Genomic DNA, 10,511 nt, shown 5'->3' on the forward strand with positions numbered 1-10,511 from the left:
ACCCTACTGCTTTTTTTTCTATAGTCTCTTATATCTCTTGGTAAGAGAGGGACATAATATATTTATGTATGAGATATTAACAAAATATAACATAATATATACAGAATCCAGTAAGCTATCCTTAGACCTCCACTTGCACATGATAGTACACACACAGACACACAGAAACATATGAGTGCACACATGCACACACACACACACACACATACACTGAGAGAGGGAAAGATGGAAGTAGGGAGGGAATTATAATAATCCATTAACTTAATAATTTCATTATTTTGATGCTTTCCAAATTGTGTAGTAAAAAAGAACACCAAATCTCTTCAAACTCTTAACATATCTATAATCTTGTCTACTCAGTGTATAGCATGATAAAATTTTCAAGACTATATAATTATACAATTATACCTCTTTACTTTAATTCAGCAATTATCTCACAGTCCTACATTCGGATCCTCAGTACACCAATGTTCTATTTTACAAAGTGTGCTTTGAACTTCATTTCTGAAATTATGCAATGTTATCATTTAATTCTATTTACTTCAGTATAGCCAATTCTTGCTATATATTTACTTAATTTTCTTCTATATATTGCTGAAAATTATCTTGTCATATGTTATGGGTTACATGTGCCTCTAGAACAATACTTATGTCCTGTTTTCCATATAAGATATAAACATAAAGACTTTTTTTTTTAAATAAAATAGAATTAAACCAGATAAGGTGATTGACTTTAAGGTCAATGACATAAGCCATCTCCAGGTTCCAAATGATGGAAAGAGACCTAAATCCAGAAAGGTATACTTAGACCTCCACCTGCACATGATAGTGCACACACAGACACAGGAAAACATATGAGTGAACATGTACATGCACATACATACACTAAGGGAGGGAAGGATAGAAGTAGGAAGGGAAGGAGGAAGGGAAGGAGGAAGGGAAGAAGGAAGGGAAGGAGGAAAGAGCATAAGAAGTAAAGAAGGAGAGAGATTTAAGGTGCTTTGATAACTTCACATACAAATATTATATTTTTGTCATTATCACATTGCCACATACCTTCTAATTCCTCCTGTGCTTCTCCCATTCTTTCCGAAATTCATGGCTTCTTATTCTTTAAATATAAATGTTACATATACATTTATGTATACAAGTTTATAAATACAAATTCTGAGCTCACTTAGTATTGCACATATGCATTTAAGTCTGATATCTTGGGGTTGGACCACCTACCACCAAGGGGTCTCTCTCTCTCTCATACACCATTGATTTTTCCCAAGTTTTAGGGGTAATGCCCTTGTGAGAATTGCCCCATTCATAGCAGCATGTCAACTGATGTTTAAATTTTTTAGTAACAGAAAATACCATAATGACAGAACATTGTAGTTTGCTTCATATAATATGTTTTGATGTGTTTGGACATCACAAACTATGCCTTTCCTCCAAAAACATAGACATCATCCCATCATAAAAGACCAGGAGACTGAATGGAAATATGCTGCATCTGGGGTGGGAGGTGGGGAGACCCTCTACAAAGTCCTAAAGACCTAGGAGCTGAGAGACTCTCAGGATTCACGGAGGGTCACCTTAGCCAAAATGCCCACCAGTGGGGAAAAGGGAACTCGTAGAGTCCACCTTCAGTAGATAGACAGGGCCTCAAATGGAGAAATGAGGTTTCTAACCCACAGTTAAAATTTCTCACCCAGAATTGTTCCTGTCTAAAAGAACTGCAAAGACAAAAATGGAGAGGAGACTGAAGGAAAGGTGCTCCAGTGAGGGGGCTAACTTGGGATCCAACTCATGGCTAGGGTGAGGGGTCGCATGGAACAGGCGTCAAGGGCTGACACTCTTACTGATGTTATGATTTGCTTACAGACAGGAGCCTAGCATGGCTGTCCTCTGCTAGGCCCACAAAGCAGCTGAGTGAGTCAGAAGCAGATACTTACACCCAGCCATTGGGCTGAAGTTAGGTACCTCTGTGGTTGAATCAGGGGAAGGACTGAAGAAGCTGAAGGGGAAGGACAACTCTATAGGAGGACCAACAGTCTCCACTAACTTGGACCCCAGGAAGCTCCCAGAGACTAAGCCATCAACCAGGAGCATGCAAGCCTCTGGCACATATGTAGCAAAGGACTGCCTGGTCTTGCCTTTGTGGGATAAGATGAGCTTAATCCTCCTGAGACTTGAGGCCCCAGGGAAGGTGGGTCCTTGATGGTGGTGGCGGTGGTATGGGGAGCACCTTCTTAGAGTCAAGGGAGAGGAGGAATGGGATGAGGAACTGTGGGAGCAAGTAGCAGAGGAGATTGACTTCCAAAGGCAGCAAGGAGGGGGTTCTCATCTGCACTGGGTGGGCCTGAGCATAGACGAAGACATCAAAGCATCCCTACACAGTGACACACTTCCTTCAGCAAGGACACACCTTCTAATTGTGCCGCTGTCCACAGGCCAGTCATACTCAAGCCACTACAATGAATAACAAGATATATGTTGCACATTGCAATATAGCATGGGTTCAATTTCAGATGGATTTGGAAAGACATGTTACCTTTTGGCATAACTACTAAAATTATGGGAAAGAAGAAGTAATGGACTTAAAATGATGGCAGTAAGGAATTTCCCTGTAATATATACCAAATCATAACTATGTAATCCTTATTGAGGAAAGAATTTAGTTGAGAATTGTTGTTTTAGTAGGCTTCTGGTAGTCTAGTTTAATTTAAACACAATCTGACCTTTAAACACCTATAAAAGTTGGAAAGGTAAAATAAGGAAGCATATTATTTTTTATAGTACAGCTTACTATAATATTTTTCCAAATAATTTATTTTAAAATGTAGCAAAATGCAGACCTATCTGTCATGTTAAATAATGCCGCCATTTTCTGAATGTTCTTTAAAGATATATAAAACTAATATAAAAATTTTGAATGGAAGTATTTAGTTGTGTATTTAAATATACTAGAAAATAAAGTAATTATCTATATGTATACAAAATGACATTTTTATAACTATAAAATAAATGCAATACCTTATTAAATTTAATTAAACACATATTAGCTGTTGAATGCAGCTATATGGATTGCTATATGGCATTTTCTATGTAAAATAACAAATTCAAGATAGGAAGGCAAATAGTAAATAGATAATTAGTAAAACAGCTTCTTTTTAAAATTTTTATTTTTCTATTTTAAACTCCAGATTTTATTCCCCTCCTAGTCCATCCTCCCACTGTTCCACATCCCATACCTCCTTCATGACCTCTTGCCTCCATAAGGATGTCCCCACTACCCACCACCCACCCTACTTGACCTCTAAACTCACTGGGGCCTCCAGTCCCTTGAGGGTTTGGTGCATCATCCCTGATTGAACCCAGAACGGGCAGTCCTCTGCTGTATGTGTGGTGGGAGCCTCATATCAGTTAGTGCATGCTGCCTGGTTGGTGGTCCCGGGTCTGAGAGTTCTTGGGGGTCCAGATTAATTGAGACTGCTGGACCTTCAACAGGGTTGACCTCTTCCTCAGCTTCTTCCAGCTTTTCCCTAATTAAACTACAGGGGTCAGCAGGTTCTGTCCATTGGTTGGGTGCAAATATCTGCAACTGACTCTTTCACCTGCTTGCTGGGACTTTCAGAGGGCAATCATGATAGGTCCCTTTCTGTGAGCACTCCATAGCCTCAGTAATAGTGTCAGGTCTTGGGTCCTCCCCTTGAGCTGGAACCTATTTTGGGCCTGTCTCTGCACCTTCTGTTCGTTCCTCAGGCTCCTCTCCATTTCCATCCATGTAATTCTTTCAGACAGGAACAATTATGGTTCAAAGTTTTGACTGTGGGATGGCAACCCCCTCCCTCACTGATGCCCTGTCTTCCTGCTGGAGATGATCTAAGTTCCCTTTCCCCACTGTTGGGCCTTTCATCTAAGGTCCCTTCCTTTCAGTCCTGAGAGTGTCTCACCTCTCAGGTCTCTGGTGTATTCTGGAGGGTTGCCTGTATATTCTGGAGGCTCCCTGGTACATTCCGGAGGGTCCACCCAACCTCCTACCTCCTGAGGTTGCCTGTTACCATTCTTTCTGCTGGCACTCAGGGCTTCAGTCTTTTCCCCCAACCCAATACCAGATCAGGTGCCCATCATCCCCTTTCCCTATCAGGTTCCTCCCTCCCTCCCCCCTTATGACTGCTTTCTTCTTCCTTCCAAGTGAGATGAGGTGTCCTCACTTGGGTCCTTCAGCTTTTTGAACTTTCTGAATTCTGTGAACTGTATCTTGGGTATTCTGTAATTTTTTTTATAGTAAAACTGATTCTTAAGGTATAGACACATCCCACATCAACAACAATGATGTGGAAGAAACACAAAGAAGGTAAGAGTTAACAAATTGTTCTTAGTAATCAATGTTGAACAATTTGAGGGAGAAATATTGTTGTATTACTACCCAATATTATTACCCAATCATCAAATAAATATTCACTACTCCAATCTAAAATTATTTAGTAATAAGATAGAAGACAATAGACATATCTTAGACATGAGAATTTGAAATAATTTTTGAAATTATTCTTTTTTCCTCAAGAAGTAGAACATAATTTCTCTTATATGTGACTTAAACTGAATTTCTTTTGAAAATTCAGTATCATAAGGACAGGAAAAAGTTAAGTCCTTTGTGTAGAGAAATGTCTCAAATATTTCCTTAAACCAGTTTTTCAAAAACGTATCCCAATAATAATAACTCATAACTACAATAATTATTTGTGATAAAATGACAAAGAATAACATCTCATCTTTAGGGTCCTCAGATGTCCCATAATTACCATTCAATATCATAAAAATAGCTTAAAATATCAAATATATGGTCATTGGTAGACATTCTATGAAATACTTGGTTAACTCTCTAAGCACTGAAGACTGTCAATATATAACAAACAAACAAACAAACAAAACAACAACAAAAATAACACAAAAATTCAGACCAAGGAAGACATGAACTTGAATATGTTTTTGAATCCTGGATGAGATGTTGGAACAGAAGAGAAGCATGAGTCAAAACCCAAGGAAACCTGAATAATGATTAGATGAGTTCCAACAATGTCATGGTGTTGATTCTTTGTGTTCGCCTGTGTGTTCAGTTGGGCAAGCAATGTGTTAGACAACAATTGTGAAGTAGTATAAAATGGACTGTTACCATTGACTCAATGTTTAAAATCTATGTAAAAGTTCTTCCCTGATTTGTTGATGCTGTAAAAATAATTTGAACATATGATGGTATTAAGTCTGGAATTCAATGGTATAGTACTCTAAAGCAGTGGTTCTCAACCATCTTAATATTGCAACCTTTTATTATAGTTCCTCATCTGTGGTGACCTTCAATCATAAAATTACTTTTGCTGCTATTCACAACTATAATTTTGCTACTGTTGTGAATTGTAATATAAATGTCTATGTCTATGGTTTTTGATGATCTTAGGCGACCCTTGTAAAAGGGTCTTTTGACACCCAGAGGAGTCATAACCAATAATGAGAACCACTATTCTAAGCAATGAAGTAAGTAATCAGGTATATTTTTTTCTATAGTATAAGTAACTGAACAGCTATAAAAAATAACAAATATTAAATGGACAACTACATGTAGAATTAGAGCGTCTAGAAAATGTCAAGTCCACTGTTGTTAATAGAAAAATGATTAAAGCAAAATAAAGTTTTTTTCTTTCAGATTCATTTGTACTCATTCACAAATGATCTGGAACCAGGGAACAGCGAGCACTCTATAGGTTATAATCTAAGTCTTGAAAAACAAAGTTTGTCATCCTCTTATACTTTCCAAAGAACACTCTTATCAATTACATCCATGTTCCTCTGTGGATCTAAAATAAAAAGAATATATGTCACTCTGTTCAGCCTCCTAGTCCAAGTCTTTCCATCATTTATTATAATGAAAAAAATAATCAAAGGACAAATTACGTGTTCATAAAGGGAAAAAAGTAAATGTTGAAACATTTATTTTAAAGAATAACTTATAGCATTTTAAGGTGGCATAGATTTATATGACTTCAAAGGAACTCTCGTTTTAAATAAAAATCATATGTTCACGAAAAGTTCTTAAGCATAAATATATGTGTGTATATAATAAATCATCCCAACAGAGAAAATCTGAACATAGAAATGTAATAATAAGAAAATTCTAGAAGGGGAGACACTCAGTTACCCTTGAGGAAATATAGAATTAAGTCCATAAACATTTTGAGAGAGCTCAGGTTTGAATGTTCTATTTCTTTACATTTTTTAAATAAGCTTACGGTTACTATACAAAATCATTAAATCATTTATATCTAAATATCTGAAAAGTATTTTCTTGTGAATGTGCCATTAGTAATGCCGTGAAATAAAGTATATATTATTATATACTTCCACTCTATTTTTCTGGATAAAAAATAATTAATATATAATTAAGGGATGCATAATAAAATTTTGCTTATACTGATATAATGTAGGTGGTCATAAAGACAATATTAGTTTATATCGTACTTCTGTTTTGATTAAAAACCTTGCACTATAAATATTATTGAGCTGAAGATGTAGGGCATTTTTATTTAAAGTAAGGGATTTATATTTATTTTAATTTAAAGGAAAAATTTGATTTTCTGTCAATCATATTCTTTTAAAATATTTTCAATTGTATCTATTTACTTTTAAAAGTCTGCCAAAATGACTTATGCTTTTGCTCCATATTTGTACAATTATTTCTTGTGGAACTTTTAATGAATTTTATGTATACAAAATTTATATACATTTAAAGTAATTCTGTGACCCTTGGCTTCCATAATTATTTTCTATATGAAATAATAACTTCATAATGTGAATTTTTTTATCATTGCTAAAGTGTATGCTGGTAGACAATATGATGTTATGTACCATTTATAATAATGAATCTGGATATGGGATTAAAATTGCAAATTCTCAAACTGTCCCCTTAGTATTTTAAAGCACTTTATTGTTTATTTGAAGACACTTACTTGCATTAGAGATGAATTTTTAATGTGTTGGAAAAGCTCTTATGTCTACCAGACTAGCTGATACCAAAATAGCATGAGCTTATGTCTCCCCCAAGGCAGAATAGACACATCTGTATCTTATATGCCATTAAAATAGGCTCTTTTCCTCATTCAAGGTTCTTTCTAATATTAAATAAAATATGAATGTACATGCATTGTATGAGTTATCCATCATCACTGTAGATTCTTGTCAATATGGCTCACTGTGGAAAGCAAGTGATAAATACATAAAGACTAAGAAAGGGCACATATAAAATACATAGTAAACATTTCATGCTTGAGATTTTTTTTCCAAATGGTTATTTCATCAGAACGTTCAACATTAGATTTTCGTCATTTGCAATTCAAAATAGTTACCTGAAGTTTGCGGTTTTGAGTGTATTTACTTTTTTTGTACATTTGTTTTCTAAATTCTTTGGCACAGTTTTCTGGGGGCATTCCGACTGCCACAAGTCAGGAGAGAGCTTGTTTATGATGCCAGTTTCAAGCATTTAAATTTGGTTTAGGTTGTGGCTTTTTCTGTCCTTGAAGTCTGCATCCTATTTGTAACAACTGTACTTTTATTTTTCTATATCCTCTAACTCCAGAGTTTTCCTTTCTCCTCCTTCCCCCCATAGCTACATTCACAGCTGAACCATAGTATAGGAAAGGCTCCTTGATGAAAAGATCAAGACAGGAGCTCTGACCATTCGTCAGTGTTTTCCCTAAAATAAATTAAAACGAAACCAAACCAAACCTAAACAGCGTCTTTCCTCATTTTTTTTTTTTTTAAAAAAACCACATCTCTTGTGCTGCATCAGTAGGCAGACCTTCAGTTAGTTTATGAAACGCAACATCAAACCCCTTTGTTTTCTGGGAAAAAGAAACTGCAATGACTCAAAGTTGAGAATGTGGGTACCGCCTCACTCACACACACTCATTCTCAGACTGTGAAATCCCCCACGCGCCTTCTCAAGGGCACATAGACAGTACCAAGTGCAACGGTACAGTGAAGGTGGGCTCAAGACCTGGGCTCCATCTTTCTCCTCAGTAGCAGGGGCCAGGCTGCCTTTCACAACACAGCCCCACAGGTGAACCCAGGTCCTCCTCTCCCAAATCAGTCACCCATTCGGCACCGGCCAAGACAGAAAAGCTAGTTCGAGCCTTCCCTGGGAAGAGACAGCTTTTTTTTGTTGTTTTTAATAAGTAAGTAAATCCATTGTTTCTCTGTTCCAAGATGGCTGATGTTATGTGTTCTACAAAGTCAGTGCTTACTTAGCTCACTAACAGCNCTGCTGCTGTTGGCTGTGGCAGGATTTTCAGTGTGGTGTGTTTTCAAGCCTCACTCACTCATCCTCTCATTCCCAAACATTCAGCATCTGTACACACTCCTCACTTCTGGGTTTTTTCAAAACAAACAAAAAAAAAAATTTGGAGATTTCCAGTGGGGGTTTCAGGTCATCATCCCAATGATACCAGGTCAAGCCTGGTTCTTCAGTTTCCTCAGTTCCTTGGTTGCCCACATGGGGAGGGTCTTCGCTTTGTTAGTCTTTGATCTCTGCCTTTCAGTTAATAGTTCATGGATCATTGGTCTAGCTTCTACTGACTTCAGTACACCCTTCCCGAATGCTGTACACAAGTCCAGCAGCACAGGCTAACACTCCGTCTGTATGATCCCCATCTCCAGCAATATGATCAATAAAAGACAAACCAAATTCTACTCTGAGTTGTACCAGCATTACGTCCGGGTGTACGTTTTCCTGATGTCCCTTCAGTCCCTGGATGATTCCCGTATAAGCTTCCAAGCAGCTTTCTCCTAGTTCATTCAGATAATCCACCATGTCAAAGTCTGACTTTGTCAACCTGGGCTTGGGAGTATTCAATACAACCTCTAAGTATTTTTTTTTTAAACTCTCCACCAATGGCAAGAGCAGTAGCACCAAACAGATAGAATCTGTGGCTTCACAGACCTGTGGACATTCTCATTCCCCAAGTTCTCCAGGAGCAGCTGCATCACCTCATCACAGAAATGGTAAGATGTTAGACTGCAGGGCTCCTCATAAGTCTCCAACTAAGCCAACAGCTGCCAAACATACCTGGTATTCAGCATAATTTTTCAATCCAATGCCCAGGAATGGTTTAAAGGCCTTCATGTACTTGAGGAATTCATCACCCAACACTTCCACCAGTGTGCTAACTGCCATCAGGGCATCTTCTTGCACTCCCCCAAACCCAGCTGTGCTTTGGAACATCCTTTACAGGGAGGCCATGACCACATCAGAGATCTGCAAAGCATCTTTCCGGAGAACATTCTGAAGAGTTGCGCCGAGTAGAGACTGGAGGTCATTGAACTGGATTCTGTCGGATGTGCTCTGGATATGGGACTTCATCTGAAGCACTTGCTGCAGTCATTCCATAACGACCAGGGTGGTCTTTTGCACCACAGGGTAACAGTCCTTGGCACTGTTTTTTACAATTTCCCTTAGAGATTCGTAGGCAGAACTTCCCAGGTTATTCTGCTGTCCATCAGGTCTGTCGGTCTCCAGTAGCTTCTGACCTGGAAGTTCAAAGGAAGAAGACAGACANTAGGTGGCTGGTTCTTCTTGATCATCAGCTACATCTGCAGCTCCATAAGCAGCTTCAGCCAGACTAGAAAAAGCCCAGCACACAGTTGAAGTCACTCTGGGCTCTGCACTGAGGCCCTCAATCAGACATTGTAAAAAGGGTGCCGAGTAGCTCACAGATCCTGCCCATACCCCATGCTGTTGTGTCTTGAACAACTACACTGGGGTCTTTCATTAATTCTATTAGGGTGGACATAGCCTGTATGACTAATGGTTTAAGTTGATTAGGCTCTGGTCCTTCCAAGATACTGCCAAAAGTCCTCACTGCTACATCCCAGTATTGTCAGTCAGGGTTCTTGATGTGCTCTTTAATAAAGGGAAGGTCATGTGGCATTGAGATGTTGATTTACTGACACTTAAGAAGTATTGTTGCTAGCCAAGAATGAATATACACACTGTACTGGCTAGTTTTGTGTTGACTTGACACACAGGCTGGAGTTATCACAGAGAAAGGAGCTTCAGTTGGGGAACTGCCTCTACAAGATCCAGCTGCAAGGCATTTTCTCAACTACTGATAAAGGGCAGGGGGTGGGAGGTGGGCCCCTTGTGGGTGGTGCCAGCTCTGGACTGGTAGTTTTGGTTCTATAAGAGAGCAGACTGAGCAAGCCAGGGGAAGCAAGCCAGTAAAGAACATCCCTCCATGACCTCTGCATCAGCTCCTGCTCCCTGACCTGTTTGAGTTCCAGTCCTGACTTCTTTCAGTGATGAACAGCAATGTGGAATGTCAGCTGAATAAACCCTTTCCTCCCCAACTTGCTTCTTGATCATGATGTTTTGTCCAGGAAGAGAAACCCCTACTAAGGACACATACTTAACTTAAAACATCTTTTGAATTTAAAAGCATAATGCCAAAGACTAATAAACAAAAGACAGA

General features: G+C 38.4%; 1 pseudogene; it reads right to left on the reverse strand.

Annotated features, from left to right (window-relative positions):
- Positions 1 to 8,472: 8,472 nt before the first annotated feature.
- Positions 8,473 to 9,971, reverse strand: LOC110329120 (annotated as a pseudogene).
- Positions 9,972 to 10,511: the final 540 nt, after the last annotated feature.

Source organism: Mus pahari, chromosome 11 (assembly GCF_900095145.1).
Source record: "Mus pahari chromosome 11, PAHARI_EIJ_v1.1, whole genome shotgun sequence".
NCBI lineage: Eukaryota > Metazoa > Chordata > Mammalia > Rodentia > Muridae > Mus > Mus pahari.